Source organism: Mustela nivalis (genome assembly GCF_964662115.1).
Source record: "Mustela nivalis genome assembly, chromosome: 10".
Classification (NCBI taxonomy): Eukaryota; Metazoa; Chordata; class Mammalia; order Carnivora; family Mustelidae; genus Mustela; species Mustela nivalis.
The window spans coordinates 25505443-25527538 of record NC_139029.1 but is presented as its reverse complement, the minus strand read 5'-3'; the positions used below and the strand labels follow the sequence as shown (position 1 = coordinate 25527538).

Genomic DNA, 22096 nt, shown 5'->3' with positions numbered 1-22096 from the left:
GTGCAAGTGTGAGGGTGGGGGTGGACGAGGGGCAGAAGGAGAGGGAGAGAGAAAATCCCAAGAAGACTCCATGCTTAGCAATGGAGGGCTTGATCCTGGGACCCTGAGATCATGACCTGGGCTGAAATCAAAAGTTGGACACTCAACCAGGTGTCCCCCTATGGCAACTTTTAGATTGTGTTTGCTAACTGTATCCTTTTCACCTTTCTAAGTTCAACCTGTTTGGATCTTTGCTTTGGTTAGGTCTTTTTTGAATATAATTCAGAATATAATAAATTGGTTTTTTTATATCCACTATGACAATTTATCCCCTTTTAAAAAATTTAAATACAAGTTAGTTAACATATAATGTGTTATTAATTTCAGGGTAGAATTTAGTGATTCATCAGGTGCATATAACACCCAGTGTTCATTATATCAAATTACCCCCTTATGTCCATCACCCAATTACCTTATCTCCATTCCCTCCTCCCCTCTAGCAACCCTGTTTGTTCTCTATAGTTAAGAGTTTCTTATGGTTTGTCTCCATCTCCTTTTTTATCTTATTTTATTTTTCCTTCCCTTCCCCTATGTTCATCAGTTTTGTTTCTTTAATTCCACATAAGAATGAAATCATATGGTATTTTTCTTTCCCCAACTGACTGACTAACATTAGCATAATACACTCTAGTTCCAGACACATTGTTACAAATGGCAAGATTTCATTCCTTGTGATGGCTGCAAAATAGTCCATTGTATACACACACACACACTACATTTTATTTATCCATTCATCTGTTGATGGACATCTGAGCTCTTTCCATCATTTGGCTATTGTGAACATTGCTGCTATAAACATTGAGGTGCATATGCCTAGTAGCGCAATTGCTGGGTCATAGGGCAGTTCTATTTTTAACTTTTTGAGGAACCTCCATACTGTTTTCCAGAGTGGCTGCACCAGTTTGCACTCCAACCAACAGTGCAAGAGGGTTCCCCTTTCTCCACATCTTCACCAAAATCTGTTGTTTCCTAAGTTGTTGGTTTTAGCCTTTCTTACCAGATCCACTGTGACAATCTCTTTTAATGGACAAGTTGAATTCATTTAGAATTATTATAAATATTGATATATTCAGATGTTTATGCCAGTTTACTTCTCATAAATTTAACTTAACCTCCCTGTTTTTTGACTTATTTTTCTTTTGCAATGATTTTTTAATTTTTTGTTAAGATTTTATTTATTTATTTGACAGATGGAGATCACAAGTAGGCAGAGAAGCACGTAGAGAGAGAGGATGAAGCAGGCTCCCTCCTGAGCAGAGAGTCTGATGCAGGTGTTGATCCCAGGACCCTGGGATCATGACCTGAGCTGAAGGCAGAGGCTTTAACCTACTGAGCCACCCAGGCGCCCCGCAATGATTTTTTTTTTTTAATTCCACATTTTTCTTCTGCTGGTTTTTAAGTTATACATTCTTATTATTTTAGTAGTTTCCCCTGATGTATTAATATGCATACTTAGAGTATAAAGTTAGTCAATATTTTAACCCAGTCCCGCAATTAAACCATGGACCTAGGACACTTTTGTAATCTGATTGCCCCTCTCAATAACATAGTATTGCTGCCTAGTCTTACTTTTTTTGACTACAGGAATTAGAAATTATTAATAATAGCATTTGTTTAGGGGTGTCTGGGTGGCTCAGTGGGTTGAGCCTCTGCCTTAGGCTCTGGTCATGATCTCAGGGTCCTGGGATCATTGTGCATTGTGCTCTTTACTCAGCAGGGAGTCTGCTTCCCCCTCCCCCTCTGCCTGCATCTCTGCCTACTTGTGATTTCTCTTTCTGTCAAATAAATAAATATAATCTTTAAAAAATAATAGTATTTGTTTAAATATACTTGCATATTTACCAATTTCTTTGTTTACCATTATTACTTGCACCTGAAAATTTTTTGAAATTATTTTTTTCCTTTTTCCTGAGGTATATTCCTTAGTAATTTCTGGTTTAAAAATTTTTTTTTATTTTTTATTATTTTTTTTCTTTTCTTTTTTTTTTCTTTTTTAATTTTATTTGAGACAGAGAGTGAGAGCATGAGCAGGGTGGTGGGGGGAGTGTAGAGGGAGAAGGAGAAGCAGACTCCCCACTGAACAGAGAGCCTGATTCTGTGTTTTTGTTTTTGTTTTAAGATTTTATTCATTTATTTGACAGAGAGAGAGATCACAAATAGGCAGGCAGAGAAAGAGGGGGAAGCAGGCTATCTGCTGAGCAGAGAGCCCAATGCCGGGCTTGGTCCCAGGACCCTGAGATCATGACTTGAGCCGAAGGCAGAAGCTCAACCCACTGAGCCACCCAGGTGACCCCTGATTCTGGTCTTAATCCCAGGACGCTGGGATCAGCCTGAGCCAAAGGCAGATGCTTAACTGACTAAGCCATCCAGGTGCCCCTTAGTAATTTCTTTAGTGAAGAACTCTCAGTGATGAACTCTTTGATTGTTCTAAAAAAATGTTTGTCTTTGCATTATTAAAAAAATAGATTCTCTGGCTACAGAAATTTGGGGTTGATAATAATTTTCTCTTGGTGCTTAAAAATATTATTCCATTTATCCTCTGTCCATTGTTGTCATTGAGAAATCTGCTATCAATATTTCATTCCTTTGTACCTGAACTTTTTCATTATGGTCTTTTTTCTTTCTTTCTTTCTTTTTTTTTTTTTTTTTTAATTCTGTATGACACTATAGCTCAGATGTAGGTTTCTGTTTTTTCTTTTTTCTTTTTAGAGAGAGAGAGTGAGAGTGAGAGGGGTAGGGGCAGACGGAGAGGGAGAGAATCTCAACCAGGCTCCATACTTAGCACAGAGCCCTATGTGGGGCTTGACCCTACAACCCTGAGATAATGACCTGAGCCAAAATCAAGAGTCAGATGCTTAACCAACTGAGCCACCCATGTGCTCCAGATATAGGTGTATTTATATCATACTTCTTTATATATATATATATAATACATATATATATATATGTATTTCTTAATTTATTTAACAGTTCCAATAAATTATGAGCCATTATCTCTTCTATCATATTGGCTCTTCTTCATTCTCTGATTTTTCTCCTTTTGAGACTTTGGTTAGATTATGTTAGACATTTTCATTCTATACTTCATTTCTTATTTTTTTTTATTATTATGAGACATCTCCTCATGTCTGTTATATTTTGTTGCCTTTGCTTTTGGTGTAAAATCAAGAAAAAAGAAAAAAAAAAAAGAATTGCCAAGACCAATAATGTCAAGGAGCTTACCACCTATGTTTTCTTCAAGGAGTTTTATCACTTCAGGTTTTACTTTCAAGTCTTAAATCCATTTTGAATTGACTTTTGTGTATGTAAAATATGTGTATATTATAGGATCTAAGTGTTTTGTGGTGGGAGGTCCCAATTTTTACTTACTAAAATAGGTCTTAGGAATCATTTGGCATCGTGTTGTTTCTGTAGCTAACTTCGATCTTAATCATTAGCCTGCCGAACTGTTCTTTCTTCAGAGACACAGATACCATAAAATATTTTTCTGACATCCTTGTCAGCTGTTGTAGCTTGCTGAATCAAAGCGGCTGAATTTAATAGAAGTTCAATGTTCTTTCCTTCAAGAATTAACTCATCTTTCTGGGCTTGAGATAGTGGACAAGGAACACCTGGCCTCATTTGAAACCTGAGGATGTATTTTTCACCCATAAAAATCTCAGATTTCAACAAAAGACTGGTTCTCCTGAATAATAAGCTTGATAGGGAAATAGGCATAAACAATCTGATTTTGTAATGGAAGCTCAGTGTGATCCCCTAGGATCATGTTCTGTTAATGAAAATCATGGGAATAGTGGCCAGTTCCTGTTTCCTCAGAATTTGTCAGAGTCTCTTCCTTTTCTTTCCGAGGAGATTGAGTTCTCCATTGATGTGCTTGAAGTCCCTCTGCAGGGTTCTTCTGTGGCCCTGCACCATAACTGTGTGTTCTTTCAGAGTAATGTTGACAATTTCTTGAATGTTGACAGTCTGAAGAGTCTTCAGTCTTGTAATAGATGTGGGAAAGAATTATAAAGTCTATCTTGTAAGGCAGTTTTAATCAACCCTTTCTAGCATTTATACAACTCTTTCTCTAATCTGAGAAATTAAAAACATTTTAAATAAAAATCTGTACATAATTTCAACCTTACAAAAAGTTGGAATAAGAATAATACAAAGAAGGGGCACCTGGGTGGCTCAGTGGGTTAAGGCCTCTGCCTTTGGCTCAGGTCATGATCCCAGGGTCCTGGGATTGAGCCTCATATTGGGCTCTCCGCTCAGCAGGAAGCCTGCTTCCCTTCCTCTCTCTCTCTGCCTGCCTCTGCCTACTTGTGATCTCTGTCTGTCAAATAAATAAATAAAATCTTAAAAAAAAAAGAATAATACAAAGAACATCCATATAGCATCATTTAATGAGTGTCACCTACTGATAACATTTTACTCCATTTACTTGATCATGAGTGCTCTCTTTCTGGGCATACAGGTATATATTACACATGTAATAGTAATTTTAAGAAAATAACTGATTGTGCTATTTTGGAAAATTATTTAGCCCCCTAACTCCTTTCTGGAAATTATTTTTTATAAAGATTTTATTTATTTATTTGACAGAGAGAGACCACAAGTAGGCAGAGAGGTAGGCAGAGTGAGAGGGGGAAGCAGGCTCCCCGCTGAGCAGAGAGCCTGATGCGGGGCTCGATCCCAGGACTCCGGGATCACGACCTGAGCTGAAGGCAAAAACTCAACCCACTGAGCCACCCAGGCGCCCCGGAATTCATTTTTATTTTTATTTTTTTGGATTTTATTTATTTATTTGTCAGAGAGAGAGAGCACAAGCAGGCAAAGTGGCAGGGAGAGACAGAGAGAGAAGCAGGCTCCCCACTGAGCAAGGAACCCAATGCAGGACTCAATCCCAGAATCCTGGGATTATGACCTGAGCTGAAGGCATTGGCTTAACCAACTGAGCCACCCAGGCATCCCTGGGAATTTATTTTATAGAATCCCTTATAACCACCATTCTACTTCTGTCTCTATGATTATGACTACTCTGTCGACCTCACATACATAGAATCATACAGTATTTGTTTTGCAGTGACTGGCTTATTTCACTTAGCACAATGTCTTCAAGTTTCATCTATGTTGTAGCATGTGTCAGAATTTCCTCTCTCTAAGGCTAATAATATTTCATTTTATATATATATACACCACATTTTTCTTATCTCTTCATCTATTGATGGACACTTTTGTTCCTTCCATGTTTAGCTATAAACATGAGTGTAAAGGCATCTCTTCAAGACCCAGCTTTTAGTTCTTTTGTGTGTATACCGAGAAAGCAGGCCCTTAACCAACTGAACCATCTAGGTGTCCCAAATCAGCTGAGTCTTAACTGTGGCCTAACACACAGTCTGTCTTGGAAAACATGTACCTGAGCAAAATGTGTATTTTATTGTTGTGTAAAGTGTTCTGTATATGCCTATTAAATATAGTTAGGACTTACTGTGTTGTTCAAATCCTCTACTTCTTCTCTTCTGTATGGTTGTTCTATCCATTATGGAGAGTGGGATATTGAAATTCCCATGTTATTGTAGAACCATTTCTCCCTTTAATTTTGTCAATTTTTACTTCATAAATATTTTTATGTTGTCATTATGTGCAAAAATCTTTACAGTTATATCTTCTTGCTGTATTTGACATTTCCATTAATATATGTGCTTGTCTCTTGTAACTTTTTTTTTTTTTTTTTTTTTAAGATTTTATTTATTTATTTGAAAGACGGAGATCACAAGTAGGCAGAGAGGCAGGCAGAGAGAGAGAGAGAGGGAAGCAGGCTTCCTGCGGAGCAGGGAGCCCGATGCGGGGCTCGATCCCAGGACCCTGAGATCATGACCCAAGCCAAAGGCAGCAGCCCAAACCACTGAGCCACCCAGGCGCCCCTCTTGTAACTTTTTTAATTAAAAATTGTTGTTTGTTTGTTTGTTTATTTATTTATTCATTCATTTTTTTAAAGTAAACTCTACACCTAATGTTGGGCTTGAACTCATGACCCTGTAGATCAAGAGTCATATGCTCCACTGACTGAACTAGCCAGGTGCCCCTCTTGTAAACTTTTTCATTTAAACTCTATTCTGTCTGATATTGTATGGCCACCACTGTTCTGTTTTTGTTATTTGCATAGAATGTATTTTTCCATTTTTCCACATTCAACCTGTGTCTTTGAATCTAAGATAAGGTTTTTTAGACAGCATATTGTTGCATATTTTTAAAAAGCCATTCTGCCAGAGCACCTGGGTGGCTCAGTCAATTAAGCATTCAACTCTTGATTTTGGCTCAGGTCATGGTCTCAGAGTTATGGGATTGAACCCCACATTGGGCTCTGTGCTCAGTGTGGAGTCTTATCTGTCTCTATCGGCTCCTCCCCTGCTCTCTCTTGCTTTCTTTCTCTCTCAAATAAATAAATAAACAAAATCATAAAGGAAAAGAAATGCCATTCTGGGGCACCTGGGTTCTGCAGTTGGTTAAGCATCTAACTCTTGGTTTTCAGCTCAGGTTGTAATCTCAGGGGCATGAGATTGAGCTCCATGTTGCTCCATGTTCAGAACAGAATCTACTTGGGATTCTCCCTTCCTCTCCCCTTCACACTCCTGCCTGTGCTCTCTCTCTCTTTCTCTTAAAAATAAATAAATAGGGGTGCCTGGGTGGCTCAGTGGTTTGGGCTGCTGCCTTTGGCTCGGGTCATGATCTCAGGGTCCTGGGATCGAGCCCCGCATCGGGCTCCCTGCTCCGCAGGAAGCCTGCTTCCCTCTCTCTCTCTCTCTGCCTGCCTCTCTGCCTACTTGTGATCTCCGTCTTTCAAATAAATAAATAAAATCTTTAAAATAAATAAATAAATAAATAAATAAATAAATAAATAAACAAATAAATTAAAAAAAAAAGGTATTAAAAAGAAAAAGGCATCCTGCCAATCTCTGTCTTTTTGTGGGAGAGTTTAAACCATTTATATTTAATCTAAAAAACCATTTCTAGCATGCTCACTTCCCTTCCCATCTTCGTAGAAAATCTGGTCTGTGTAAACAGGGAGTAGAATCAAGAGTCAACACCATTTCCTAGAAATAATGTAAGAATGGATGAGATCATGTAAATAAAAAAACCTTACTTTTTCTTTTTCTCCTTTTTAATGTTCCTAGTAGTTGGTAAGCACTCAACAAAATGGTACTTAGGGGATGCCTGGGTGGCTCAGTCAGATAAGCTGCTGAATCTTGAATTCAGTTCAGGTCATGATCTTGGGGTTATGAGATCAAGGCCCACATTGGGCTCCATGCTCACTGGGGAGTCTGCTTGAGATTCTCTCTTTCCCTCTCCTGGCCCTCCCCCCAAACATGGCATTCTTACATGATCTCTCTCTGAAACAAGTAATTAAATCTTAAATAAATAAAACAGTACTTAATACTGATAATTGTAAGTTAGAATTGCAAATGTTCTAATTCCTCTGCCCCATTTTTGATTAATGGAACTCATTTGGCAAAAATCAAAATCATCTCAAATCCAACTCTCCATCTAATCCATACATACTGACTGCTGTCTTTAGATTCTGTTTATTAATCTCTAGGGGTCCTTCTCTGCTGCTCAGCAACCACACACTTTTTCTTTTAATCTATTAAAATCTATTTCATGTCATATCCTCTTTCTTCAAATGTCTAATGCTTTCTCTTTTATCTTCATTTTCAGCAGATAACCTTGCTTCCTAATTCACTGAGAAAACAGAAGCACTAGGAAATTAAGTTCCACAAGCTTCTAAAGTCATATCTCCTGACCTACCTACATCTGTACCTGTATATTTCTTTCCTTCTATTACAACGTATGAAATATCCATATTTCTAGCAAAGGCCAGTTCCTCCATTTGTGAACTAGATCCCCTCTCCTCTCAAAGACATGACTCCAGAATCTTTTCTACACATTATCTAACACTTTCAAAGTCAGTATATATTTGACCTATTTGCTTAGTTATGGTTTATCAGCTCTCACTAGAATGCAAGCTCCATGTGAGGTCAGATTTTATTCTGTTCAAGGATATATTCCCAATAGCTATCTGGCACATATTAGGTATACTCAGTAAATATTTTTGTGCTTCTATTTGATAATATTGTGTAGTATTTTAAAGGTTTATACTTCCAGAATAGAATGAAAAAGAAAGAAAATGCATACCAGTTAGAAATGAATAAATTGTCCTTATTTGCAGATGACAAGGTCTGTGTAGAAAACCTCAGAGATTTTTACCAAGAAAACTTCCTAGAACGAAGTGAGTTTGGCCGATTTGCAAGATATAAAATAAATACACAAAACGCAATAGTATTTCTTTATATGAACAATGAAAATGTGGAAACCAAAATGAAAAACAGTACCATCTACAATTTCTCAAACAAAATGGATTTTTCTCTCTCTCCCTCTCCCTTCCTCCCTTTGTTCCTCTCCTTCTCTTTCTTTCTCTTTCATTTTCTTTCCTTCCTTCCCCCACCCCTTGCCTAATTGCTCTAAGTCTCCTAGTACAATCTTGAGTAGGAGTGATAAAAGTGGGCATTCTTACCTTGTTTCTGAACTTAAGGGGAAAGCTCTTAAGGTTTCCATTGAGTGTAATGTTAGCTCTGTGTGTGTGTGTGTGTGTGTGTGTGTGTGGTTTTTTGTTTGTTGTTTTAATAAATGCTTTCTGTCATGTTAAGGAAGTTCCCTTCTATTTCTAGTTTGCTGAATGTCTGTGTCTAACCAATTGATTTTGACAAAAATGTAAAATAAGTTCAGTGGAGGAAGGATAGCCTTTCAAAAAATGATGCTGGAGCAATTGGATATCCATAAGGGGAAAAAAAAGAATTCTGACCTAAATAAAAATGTTAATTCAAAATATTTCACAAGCTTAAATGTAAAATGTAAAAGTATAAAACCTTTATAAACAAAAACCTAGGGGGCACCAAGTGGCTCAGTTGGTTAAGTGGCTGTCTTTGGCTCATGACCCAGGGTCCTGGATCGAGCCCCACATTGGGCTCCATGCTCAGTGGGGAGCTTGCTTCTCCCTTCTCCCTCTGCTTGTGCTCACTTGCTCTCTCTCTCTCTCTCTGTGTCAAATGAATAAATAAAAAATCTTTTTAAAAAATAGGAGAGGGGTGCGGGGGTGGCTCAGTGGGTTAAGCCTCTGCCTTCAGCTCAGGTCATGATCCCAGGGTCCTGGGATCGAGCCCCACATCGGGCTCTCTGCTCAGCAGGGAGCCTGCTTCCTCCTCTCTCTCTGCCTGCTTGTAATCTCTCTCTGTCAAATAAAGAAGTAAAATCTTAAAAAAAAATAGGAGTAAATCTCTGGGATCTACAGTCTGGTAAAGAGAACTTAGTTATGACACCAAAAGCACAATCCATAAATGGAAAAATTAAGGACTAATATTTACATATATAAAGATTTCTCAAAGCTCAACAATAAAAACAATCAAGTTTCAAAACAGGCAAAAGAATGAAGAGATGGGACACCTGGGTGGCTCAGTGGGTTAAGCCTCTGCCTTTGGCTCAGGTATGGGATTGAGCCCCGCATCAGGCTCCTTGCTCAGCGGGAAGCCTGCTTCTCCCTCTCCCACTCCCTCTGCTTGTGTTCCCTCTCTGGCTGTGTCTTTCTCTGTCAAATAAATAAACTCTAAAAAAAAAAAAAGAATGAAGAGATGTTTCATCTTGGAAAATACACAGATGACAAAGAGCCACATGCAAATGTTTTCAACATCATTACCCTCAGGGATATGCAAATTAAAATGAGAACTATACATCTGTAAGAATGGCTAAAAACAAAGTTGTGACAACACCAAATGCTGCTGAGGCTGCAGAGAAACTGGATTATTTATACATTGCTGGTGGGACTATGAAATGGTATAGTTACTTTGGAAAAGTTTGGCAGTTTCTCTCTTTCTTTCTTTCTAAAAATATTTGACCGAGAGAGAGAGCATGAGAGAGATCACAAGTAGAGGGAGGGGTAGAGGGAGAAACAAACTCCCTGCTGAGCAGGAATCCTGATGGTGGGACTCTATCCCAGAACCTGAGATCATGACCTGAGCTGAAATGCTTAACTGACTGAGCCATCCAGGTGCCCCAAGCTTAGCAGTTTTTTATAAAACTAATTGTGTAATTACCATACAACACAGCAGCTGTATTCTTGGGCATTTAGACTAGAACAATGAAAACTTATGCCCTGCCTCCATCTGAGAAGATGGCAAAGGTCTTAGCGCTTTGTGACCTCTTCCTAAGATGTCACTTGGGAAGAAATGCGAGATAAAATGAGAAAATGGAGAGAAGAAGACTCATGAAACAGTGAGCAAATTGGAAGTTTAGAAGAATTAATTAATGAATATGGATCTAAGCTTGGAGATGATATTCGGGTCATATATGAGCAAGTGATGATTGCAGCCCTAGACTATAGTTGAGATGACTTGGCATTGTTTTGTCTTCAGGAGTTGAGAAGACAGTTCCCTGGCAGTCACAGAGTCAAGAGACTAACTGGCATAAGATTTGAAGCCATGGAAAGATATGATGATGCTATACAACCACATGGTAAAATTTTACAAGAAGATCCAACTAACACTGCTGCAAGAACACCTGATTGTCATTTGAAAAGCCCAGGGGAAAACTGTTGAGGCCATTTGGGAACTGAATGAGTATCTGTAACAAATTTCTGGGGGCCAAGAAGCCTGGCTTGAACTTGCAGAACTTTATATCAATGAACATGACTATGCTAAGGCAACCTTTTGTTTAGAGGAGCTAATGATGGCTAATCCACACAATCACTTACATTGTCAGCAGTATGCTGAAGTTAAATATACCCAAGGTGGACTCGAAAACCTCGAACTTTCAAGAAAGTATTTTGCAGAGGCACTGAAACTCAGCAACAGAAATATGAGAGCTTTGTTTGGGCTTTTCATGTCATCAAGTCATATTGCTTCTATAAAAGTGCAAGTGCAAAAACAAGTGCAAAAGCAAGTGCAAAAACAAAAAAGGACATGAAATACGCTAGTTGGGCAGCTGGTCAAATAAACAGAGCTTATCAGTTTGCAGGTCAAAGTAAGAAGGAAATCAAATACTCTCTTAAGGCAGTCAAAGGCATGTTGGAAACACTGCAGATCACCCAGTCTTAAGGTTTCAAGCTCTTTCACATTACATTTCCCAACTGCACAGTTAAATTTATTGGCCTGTGAATTATTTACTAAATGCCTAGTGCTACTTATTAGCAATAATCGCGCCTCGGATAAACCTCATTGGCTACGATACTGCCACTGCGCAAAGCTTGCCTAGTGCTACTTAAAGACTAATTTTTTGTTAAGAGGACAATTGTAAAGAATGTTTATATAAACCTAAAAATGCCTTTTATTGCTAAGCAGGAAGATGGATAAAGTCCATGGAAGAGAGATTTAACAAGATTCATATTGATTGTACATCATTCTCTTCATATAACTTCTTTCAAACTGCAACCTGATACAGAAATCCCATAAAAAATCATGTGATTTATTAAACTTGCAAAAAAAAAAAAAAAGAAAACTTATGCTCACACAAAAACATGTATACAGATGTCCTCAGTGGCTTTATTTCTAGTAATCCAAAACAGGAAAAAATATAATGTCCTTCAATGAATGGATTGTTAAACTGTGGTACATTAATAATGCTACTCGGGTAAATAGGAACAAACTGTTGATACACAAAGCAACTTGGACAGATTTTAAGGATATTATGCCAAATGAAAAAAGTCAACCCAAAAGGCTATATACTGTATGATTACAATCATTCTTGAAATGCCAAAATTATGGAGATGGTAAATAGATTAGTAGTTATTAATGGTTAGGAAGAGGAGAAGGGGAGTGGAAGGTGGATTATTTATAAAAGAATGTCATACAAGATTGTTATATTGATGGAATGGTTTGTATCTTGATTATAGTGGTGACTACGAGTCTATACATGATAATACTGCATACACACAAGTGCGTGTAAAACTGATACACCTAGATAAAAGATTGTATCAATGTTTGATTTCCCATTGTGAAACTGTATCATAGTTATGCAAGATGTTACCATAGGGGAAAATTGGGTGAATGATATGTGTGATCTCTATTATTTCCTACAACTTGGTATGAATCTACAATTACCTAAATATAGTCTAATTTAAAAATATTACATAAGGTTGATAGTTGGTAGGTTTCTGATATTTTTGGGAACAGTGGTCCTAATATTCTAATTATTGGCTGGGTCTATATGTATATATTAATACTAATATTACTTATATTTTGATAAGAAATAGCTTTTTATTCTAATTTTAACTATGTTTTATTTTTTTTTTTTAAAGATTTTATTAATTTATTTGACAGAGAGAAAGATCACAAGTAGGCGGAGAGTCAGGCAGAGAGAGAGGAGGAAGCAGGCTCCCGCTGAGCAAAGAGCCCGATGCGGGGCTCGATCCCAGGACACTGAGATCATGACCTGAGCCGAAGGCAGCGGCTTAATCCACTGAGCCACCCAGGCGCCCCTTAAATATGTTTTAAAATCAAGCACAAGGGGCACCTGGGTGGCTCAGTCGGTTAAAATGTCTGACTCTTGACCTCAGCTCAGGTCTTGATCTCAGGGTTTTGAGTTCAAGCCCACATTGGGCTCCATGTTGGTGTGAGCCTACTTAAAAAAATAAAATTAAATAAATAATAAAATTAAAATAAGATCAGGTACAAATGTTATATTTATTTATTTATTTATTTATTTTTAAAGATTATTTATTTATTTATTTGACAGAGAGAGATCACAGGTAGGTAGAGAGACTGGCAGAGAGAGAGAGAGAGAGAGTGAAGCAGGCTCCCTGCTGAGCAGAGAGCCTGATGCGGGACTCGATCCCAGGACCCTGAGATCATGACCTGAGCCGAAGGCAGCAGCTTAACCCACTGAGCCACCCAGGCGCCCCGACAAATGTTATATTTATTGATATTACTTTCTTAACTTGATATATTTTATAGTTTTTTAATATTGAAACACCTTTACATTCCTGGCATAAACACCCATGGGTAATAGTTCATCATTTAAAATATTTTTTTTAAAGATTTTATTTATTTATTTGACAGACAGAGATCACAAATAGGCAGAAAGGCAGGCAGAGAGAGAGGAGGAAGCAGGCTCTCCGCAGAGCAGACAGCCCAATGTGGGGCTCGATCCCAGGACACTGGGATCATGACTTGAGCCGAAGGCAGAGGCTTTAACCCACTGAGCCACCCAGGTGCCCCTAAAATATTTTTAATTATAGAAGACTTCACATACAAAAGTGAGTAACAATACAATGAGTCCCTATGTACATACCACCTAGATTCAACAACTATGAAATCATGGCCAATTTTGTTTCATCTCAGCCCTCATATACTTCTCCTCCACAAAGTATTTTGAAGTCCCAGATTTCATATAATTTCATCTACTAAGAGGCAGTGACTTTTTAAAACACACATAAGCACAATATCACTATTATACCCTCATAATTAACAATTCTTTAATACCATCAAATATCCAGTGTTCACATTTGTTTAAAGTGGGATTCAAACAAGTTTCACATACTACAATCTGTTGACATGACTCCAACTTCTCTCTTTCTTTTTTTTTTTTAAAGATTTTATTTATTTATTTGACAGAGAGAAATCACAAGTAGGCAGAGAGGCAGGCAGAGAGAGAGAGAGGAGGAAGCAGGCTCCCTGCTGAGCAGAGAGCCCGAAGCGGGACTCGATCCCAGGACCCTGAGATCATGACCTGAGCCAAAGGCAGTGGCTTAACCACTGAGCCACCCAGGCGCCCTCCAACTTCTCTTTTAAGCTACAGAATCTTTTGTCGTATCTTACTTTTTCCTTATAAGTATTTGTTAAACTGTTGTTTCTTCTGTATAGTTTTCCAGGATTTGGGTTTTGCTGGTTACATCCTAATGATGTTTAATATGTTTCTCTGACCTGTGTCTTTCAGGAAATGAGCAGTTAGATCTAGGTTTTTAAAAAAAATTTTTTTTAAAAAGTTTCTTTTTTTTTTTTTTAAGATTTTATTTATTTATTTGACAGAGAGAGACAGTGAGAGAGGAAACACAAGCAGGGGGAATGGAGAGGGAGAAGCAGGCCTCCCGCCAAGCAGAGAGCCCAATGCAGGGCTCAATCCCAGGACCCAGGGATCATGACCTGAGCCAAGGGTGGATGCTTAACAACTTACTTAGTCACCCACGTGCCCCTTAACTTTTTTTTTTTTTTTAAAGGCAAAAGATTCATTTGATCTGAAGAGAAACCAGAGTATTAGATATAGGGTCTTGATGAAATTAAAGATTGAATTATTTTGACAAGATTACTTCGTGGATGGTTCTATATCGACTGGGAGACTGAAACCATGAGTTATTTGAATTATAGAGCTAAGAAGGCACAGTGAGAGCACTAAGGTGCTATAGAAGCAGCAATTCCAGAGCTTCTACCACCTCTAGCACTAGGAGTGGGTGGGTCTTAATCCTTAAAAGCCTGGAAGAATCCTGTGGAATTAAAATTCAGACCTCTGAGGGGATGCACTGCTCAGCTGGTGCTATGCTTCCCATCGGGAAGTATAGAACGCCTGGCTTCCTGTAGAGACAGTAGCAGCCATGGATGATCACTGCCTAGATCTATTATTCAAGAGTGGGATTCTAATTTTATTATTTCTTCTTGATACTTGATAAAACTGTCACCCTTCATGTTAATGCCCATCCAATCAATCTAGTTATCTGAACCACATTCTCTAGTAGATGACTCAGGTCCAGGGATCATGGAAACAAGATTCCAGGAATTTGCATATCGATAGTTTGCCTGTGGTTTTTACACTTGAAAGTCAATTTTGTGGGGCACCTATATGGCTCAGTCAGTTAAATGTCTGTCTTTGGCTCATGATCCCAGCTTCCTGGGATCAAGGACTCCCTGCTTAGCAGGGAGCCTGCTTTTCCCTCTGCCTGCCACTCCCCATGCTTGTGCTCTCTCTCAAATAAATAAATAAAAGAGCTAAAAAAACAGGGTGACTGGGTGGCTCAGTTGGTTAAGTGACTGCCTTTGACTCAGGACCTGGTCCTGGAGTACCAGATCAAGTCCCACATCTGGCTCCCTGCTCAGTGGGGAGTCCGCTTCTCCCTCGGACTCTCCCTCCTCTCGTGCTCTCTCTCATTCTCTCTCTCACAAATAAACAAAATCTTAAAAATCTAAAAAATAAATAAATAAATAAAAAGTCAATTTCTTTGGATATAAAATCCTGAGTAAGTTTATGTTAATTATTTGTATTCTGGTATAGAATGTCATTATGAAAAAGTACGAAAATCATCAGATTTACCTTCCCTTAGAAGTGTCTTGGCTTTTTGGCCTGGATTCTCAAAGGAATTTTTTTCTTTAAACAATAGAAGTATTTCTGGCCATGACTCTTCTGGGTCACATGCCTAGGCACACACTATCTTTTCAATACATAGTCTTTCTTTGTTTTTGTTTTTGTTTTTTTTTAAAGATTTTATTTATTTATTTGACAGAGAGAGATCACAAGTAGGCAGAAAGGCAGGCAGAGAGAGAGAGGAAGAAGCAGGCTCCCTGCTGAGAAGAGAGCCTGATGCGGGACTCGATCCCAGCACCCTGAGATCATGACCTGAGCCGAAGGCAGCGGCTTAACCCACTGAGCCACCCAGGCGCCCCGTCTTTCTTTGTTTTAAAGATTTATTTGAGAGAGAGCTAGTGAGCATGTGAGTGGGAGGAGGGATTGGGGGTGGGGGAGGGGAGCGTGCACCTGCTAAAGAATCTCAAGCTGACTCTCCACTTAGCATGAAGCCCAACTTGGGACTTGATTCCATGATCCTGAACTGAAACCAAGAGTCTGATGCTCAACCGACTGAGTCACCCCTGGGCTCCAATATATAAAGTCTTTCTAATTTCAAGGAAGCTCCCTTGAATTACAGCATATTAGTCAGGGTCCAGTAAAGTCAGAGAAGCCATGTTGGTTATTTGAGCAGAGGGAATATGAAAACAAATTAAGTATAGAGTTAAGTAGGTTACTGAAAGAATAAAAACACCAAAATGTCGTAGAAGTAGCGGCTTAAATTCTCAGGAATGAGAGAACAAAATAAAGGAGATAGGAGTTCTTGGAACTTAGACCTCTGAGGAAGGATGCTGGTGCTGGTTTGATCTTGGGCCTAAGACCCAGATCACTGAAAAGGGGCTGCTGGTGTCCCACTGTGGGGGCATGATGAAAGTGGCTCTGTAAGTGTTGTGAAAATTGCAACTGGATTGAGTTCCTGCTAGGGAAAGAGGTGATGCTTCCAGAATAAAGTAACATTTCTGAAATGACGGTCACAACCACAAGCGGACATAAAGCCCAGGAAGCAGACAGGAAGGAACAAATCCTTTCTCCATGCTTGCAGCTGTCCTCTACTGTCCCCTATTGGTACAGGCTAACAAAGACCCAGCCAAAACTGTGGTTTGGATGTCTGTGAGCTGAGAAATAATCTAAATGACTGGCATTTGGTTTTAAGTATTTGTTCTTTTCTGTTGCTTTAGTTTCTAAATATTCTTTTCCATTGCCTCAATTTCTTCTCTGAAGATTCCTTTTATATGGGTATCAAGTCTTCTATATTTTGTAACACTTTTTCTTGAATCCTTTTTAAATCTCTTGTTATGATGTAAAACATATTCTTCCTTCTAAACTCCTCTTCTTAGGAATGTATTAGTTGTGTCTTATTTATTTTGAATCCCTTCTAGTTTATTATTTTTTTTTTTTAAGATTTTATTTATTTATTTGACAGACAGAGATCACAAGTAGGCAGAGAGGCAGGCAGAGAGAAAGAGAGGAGGAAGCAGGCTCCCCACTGAGCAGAGAGCCCGATGAGGGGCTCGATCCCAGGACCCTGGGATCATGACCTGAGCCGAAGGCAGAGGCTTTAACCCACTGAGCCACCCAGGCGATCATCATCATTTTTTTTTTTTTAAAGATTTATTTATTTATTTGACAGAGAGAGATTACAAGTAGGCAGAGAGGCAGGCAGAGATAGAGAGGAGGAAGCAGGCTCCCCGCTGAGCAGAGAGCCCGATGCGATGCGGGACTCGATCCCAGGACCCTGAGATCATGACCTGAGCCGAAGGCAGCGGCTTAACCCACTGAGCCACCCAGGCGCCCTTTTTTTTTTTTTTTTTTTTTTTTTTTTTAAAGTAGGCTCCATGCCCAGTGTGGAGCCCAGCACAGGGCCTGAAATCACAGCCCTGAGATTGAGACCTGAGCCAAAATCAAATTGGATACTTAAGCATCAGAGCCACCCAGGCACCCGAGTTTTTTTTTTTTTTAAGATTTTATTAATTTCACAGACAGAGATCACAAGTCAGGCAAAGATCACAAGTAGGCAGAGAGGCAGGCAGAGAGAGAGGGGGAAGCAGGCTAAGTTTGGGGCTTGATCCCAGGACCCTGGGATCATGAACTGAGCCAAAGACAGAGGCTTTAACCCCCTGAGCCACCCAGGCACTCTCCGAGTTTTCAGTTTTAAAGTGATTTTTTCCCCTTTAATTTCTAATACTTCCCTGAATTGTCACTGACCTTTTAAAATATTTCATCCACTAATCTGAGCCTTTCTAATTCATTTCTAGCTTTCAGTTTTCTTAAATTCTTATAACTTGGTTTAAAACACTTAATTTTTGTGTTTTGTAAAGATAACTCTGTTCTCTATTTTTGTTTTGAATTCTACAATTCTGTTGTTCACGTCTATGTGAAATACATTTTCCTATCCTTTTAGGAGGTAGAAAGGATTAACTTTTCTGGATTCAAGGCTCATGAAATCCTATTATTTTCACAAAATGACCTCATTTTGAGATTTTGCTTCTTCTGAGTCTCTTTCTTTTGTCCCTACTATCCCTGTCCTGATCAATTTTGTGTCTATAGCCAGCAGTTTCTCCTTAATTGAGCTTTTTGGGAATAAAGCTTTTATTTGCTAGCTTCACGAATTCATAAGGAACAACAACAAAAACAAAAAATAGTAAGGACCTAGACTATTCCAACATCTTCAGAACTTAGCACAGTCCCCTCTAATTCACCAGCTAACGGACATCTGTAGGGACCTTCTTTTGGGTCTGTTGTTCTCTAATTAGCCTGTCATGCTTTCTAGTGGAAACCTGTTGATTTAGGGGATCTCTTCTCAAAGGTTATCTATTGTCCCACTGCTTTTTCTCTGTGGCTTTCTAAACAGACAGCCAGTACCATTCAGGTCTTAAGAGTTTGTCATTACCTAAACTTCTTTTGAGACCATGGGGATTCATTGTCATCGAGATTTGTTGTAGATGTTGTGCATGATTTCTGCCTCAATGGATTTGGGGAGATCAAAACTACACTGCTATCTCTGTGATCTTCTATTTTCTTTCTTTCTTTTTTTTTAAAGATTTTACTTCTTTGAAAGAGAGATCACAAGTAGGCAAAGAGGCAGGCTGAGAGAGGGGGTAAGTAGGCTCCCTGCTGAGCAGAGAGCCTGATGCAGGGCTTGATCCCAGGACCCCGAGACCATGACCTGAGCCAAAAGCAGAGGCTTAAGTCACCGAGCCACCCAGGGGAGCCCCAATGTGATCTTCTATTCTTTAATGTACTTCTGGTAGTTAATCTTTTATTTGGGAAGATTTCTATTTTTTTTTTTTTAGAAGATTTTATTTATTTAGCAGAGAGAGAAAGAGAGGCAACACAAGCAGGGGGAGAGGAGGATGGGGGAGGGAGAAGCAGGCCTCCTGCTGAGCAGGGAGGCTGATATGGTGCTAGATTCCAGAACCTCGGGATCATGACCTGAGTTGAAGGTAGATGCTTAATGACTAACCCACCCAGGTGCTATTTGGGAGTATTTCTGATAATAGTTTGTGTAAGTTAGTAGAGCATGGTGACTGAGAGCATGGGGTTTGGAGTCATACCGCCTGGATACAAATCCCGCATTCACCATTTACTGTGCGATCCATAACCTTTCTGTCTTTGCTTCCTGTGTAAAAGAACAGGTTGTTGAGAGATCTAAATTAAACAGTGTATGTAAAGCACTGAACAAAATACTGTATTACACAGTAGGTATTCAACCAAGATAGCTGTTTTAATTACTATAGTTTTCTTTTTCAGGCCCAGGACTTATGTTTCTGACTTTATAGGGGGAAAAAAAGTAAAAGCAAAATTTAAATATTTAAAAAAATCCCTCAACCTCTTGACATTAATTCCTGGTTCCATGACAATATAGAAACCACAACTGCAAACAGCTAGAAAATAATGAAAATGAGAAAAACACATGGTAGACAAAAGGTGACTTCAGAGGAGAGTTCATAGTACCAAGCACTTTGATTACAAAATAGAAAAGAATGAAAATACACTCAAGAAGCATTCAATACTAGTGGTTAACTAACTGCCTTCTATTTTCTTTTTTAAAAAAAGGTAAAGTAGAAACCAATGAATTAAAAAAAAAAAAAAGTAAAATGATAGTACCAAATGTTGGTAAGGATGTGTGGAACAGAGACATTCAGATAATGGTGAGAAGGAAAAAAAATTTACAACAGAGGTTTAATTAAAGTGGAAGATGAACATAGCCTTTAAGCATCAAGTCTACTTCTAGGTAAGTACCATAGAGCAGACTTTCCCAATCGGTATGTCAGGGATAGGTGGTTGGGGAAGGCCTTTACTGGCCACAGCTTCCAAAGTCTCATATTTTATCCTAGTGGAGGCTATATTCTTTTCTGTATTATCATCTATCTACATAAAGAACTGGTAGGCAACCTCTTCTAGGCAAGCAATCTTTCTTGGATCACCACATTATAAAGTAGAGTTTCACTGGAGCTAGGGCCATATTTTACTCTTTGCTGGGTCTCCCCCAGCTAGAAGTGTCTGGTATACAGTACTTGCTCAAAAATATTTGTTGAATGTGCAAGTGCATACCACATATAAAAATGTTCATTGGAGTATTATAAAAGTACAAAATCAAAGAGTATATGTCCATTTAAATAGAGAAAGGATCAACATCTATATTCATATAATGGGGTATTATTCAGCAGCTAAAATAAATGAAATCCAAGTAGAAATTTCAAAGACAACATTGAATGAAAAAAGCAAATTTCTGAAAGGTATGTACAATGCAACCTAGGGTTTTATATAAAGCTTATAAATACAAAACAAGGCTATCTTTTAAGTACAAAATTAAATATGCATGAGCCATCAAAAGAAATGAAATCTTGCCATTTGCAATGACATGGATGGAACTAGAGGGTATTATGCTGAGTGAAATAAGTCAATCAGAGAAAGACAATTATCATATGGTCTCCCTGATATGAGGAATTTGAAAGGCAACGTGGGGGGTTTGGGGGATAGGAAAGGAAAAAATGAAACAAGATGGGATTGGGAGGGAGACAAACTATAAGAGACTCTTAATCTCACAAAACAAACAGGGTTGTGGGGGTGGTGGTGGTAGTGGTTGGGTTGTGGACATTGGGGAGGGTATGTGCTATGGTGAGTGTTGTGAAGTGTGTAAGCCTGACCATTCACAGACCTGTACCCCTGGGGCTAATAATACATTATATGTTAATAAAAAAAACTAATAAAAAAAAAGAAATTAAGCATGGAAAGAAGCACAAAAACCACTGCTTCTGGGGAAAAGAAGAGGAATGCTATCAGTAAAAGATTTGCTCTGTAATATTTTATTTCTGAAATAAAAACTGGAGCATTAGTAAAATGTTAGGATTTAATAGGATTAAATGTTACTAGATATGCTCTTTGTATTTCTGTTAAAATCAACCATAATATTTTTAAAAGGTAGGATGATAAATAAATCTAAGAAAGTGTATGAAAAAAGTAAATAAACCATTGGTTGGCTAATCAAGAAAGCAAGCATGTATATAGAAATCAATGAGGAAACTTAGTATACAGAAAATATCAAAAGAATACTTTCTATACCTTTAAGTAAATACATTTTTTAAAAAGCCCAAATAAAATGGATGCTCTTTCTAGAAAAATAACAACTAAGAATTGAGGAGAAAGAAACAGAAAGGGAGAAGTGGCAGAGAAATATTCCTAAAACAAACAAGATTCCAGGCCCAGATACATCTTAAATTCTTAAAGTCTCTGAGGGACAGATTTCCCTTTATCACCTGAACCTTTCTAAAGTATAATGATAGAAAAAGAGTCTTTTGGGGGGGGGCGTTATTTAGTCATATATTCACAAAGTAGATTAAGAATTCATACTGCGGGGTGCCTGGGTTATAGCCTCTGCCTTCGGCTCAGGTTGTGATCCCGGAGTACTGGGATCGAGCCCCACATCGGGCTCTCTGCTCGTCAGGGAGCCTGCTTCCCCATCTCTCTCTCTGCCTGCCTCTCTGCCTACTTGTGATCCCAGTCTGTCAAATAAATAAAAATTAAAAAAAAAAAATCTTAAAAAAAATTCATATTGCATCATCTATTTGTGTTAACCAAAACCAGTCGTGTTTAAACATGACTGTTCACAGGAAAAGGAAATATAAATAGCTCAAGTAGATACCCAACCTTATCCCCTTTTTAAAAGATTTTATTTATTCATTTGTCAGAGAGAGGGAGAGCACAAGCAGGGGGAGCTGCAGGCAGAGGGAAATACAGGCTCCCTGCTGAGCAAGGAGGCTGATCCAGGACTCAATCCCAGGACACTGGCATCATGACCTGAGGTGAAGGCAGACTGAGCCACCCAGGCATCCCTACCCAACCTCTTTTTTTTTTTTTGAAGATTTTATTTATTTGACAGAGAGAGAGAGATCACAAGTAGAGAAAGAGAGGGGGAAGCAGGCTCCCTGCTGAGCAGAGAGTCCGATGCGGGGCTCAATCCCTGGACCCTGACACCATGACCTGAACCCAAGGCAGAGGCTTAACCCACTGAACCACCCAGGCGTCCCCCCCACCTTATTCTTAAGTGAAAATACAAAATTTCACTGGGATTTTTAACCAGACTGGCAAAGATCAAAATGTTTCAGAACACTGCTTATAAAGATTCAAGGAAACAGGCAATCCCACACATGGGTGGTAGAACTATAAATGGGCATACTTCTTATAGAAAGCAATT

At 38.7% G+C, this 22096-nt stretch overlaps 1 pseudogene across 1 annotated transcript; it reads left to right on the top strand.

Annotated features, from left to right (window-relative positions):
- The first annotated feature begins 10174 nt into the window (after positions 1-10174).
- LOC309842571 (ER membrane protein complex subunit 2 pseudogene) lies at positions 10175-11244 on the top strand (annotated as a pseudogene). The gene has a single exon. The product of its transcript is annotated as an ER membrane protein complex subunit 2 pseudogene (transcript).
- Positions 11245-22096: the final 10852 nt, after the last annotated feature.